Raw genomic sequence first — 736 nt, forward strand, 5'->3', positions numbered from 1 at the left:
TGCACATACACAGAGAATGGACTTGGAAGAGTGAGTGAAGAAGGAGGTCTATGTGTCTCCTATGACCTCAGATTTGTCTGGCAGGAGGGGGCTCAATACCTATACGTTGGGAACCAACCAATGTGATATATTAATATAATACTAAGTAATTTTAGTATTGGTACTTTACATTTCACTACTAGTTGTGTGCGATGTACTTTGTATGATTTACTATACCATACTTTGATCAGTGCATGATTTGTACTTGTAATGGAGTATTTTTACATAATATCATGTTTTTTTTGTTTTTTTTAAAAGGACCAAACTTGAATTCTTAATTGTTACATACACACAGCATAATGTAGTGAAATTCTATTACTGCAATTTAACCATCCTAGGTATTTGGAGCAGCAGACAGGAGCTGGCTGATCTGAGATTGATCCACCAACCTTGTGTTTGTGCTGAAACTATTTTATCTCCAGACCACAAGACTGGGGATCTGATTACTTATTCTACCACTGCTTATATGTGAAGATAGAAGGGGAACAACCTACCATCATATTAAACAGCATTACATTTACTTAAATCCCACATTAAATGGTTATTTAAATCCTTTCTGTGAACATGTAGCCTATCTAATTAATTATCACTCACATTGATGCCTTCATATCATAGAACCCGATTCATATATTTACTTACATTTTAATGAGCACCATGCTTTTATCTACCAGTGCACCATGTCGTAAGCACCAACAGT

Source organism: Etheostoma spectabile, chromosome 4 (genome assembly GCF_008692095.1).
Source record: "Etheostoma spectabile isolate EspeVRDwgs_2016 chromosome 4, UIUC_Espe_1.0, whole genome shotgun sequence".
Classification (NCBI taxonomy): domain Eukaryota; kingdom Metazoa; phylum Chordata; class Actinopteri; order Perciformes; family Percidae; genus Etheostoma; species Etheostoma spectabile.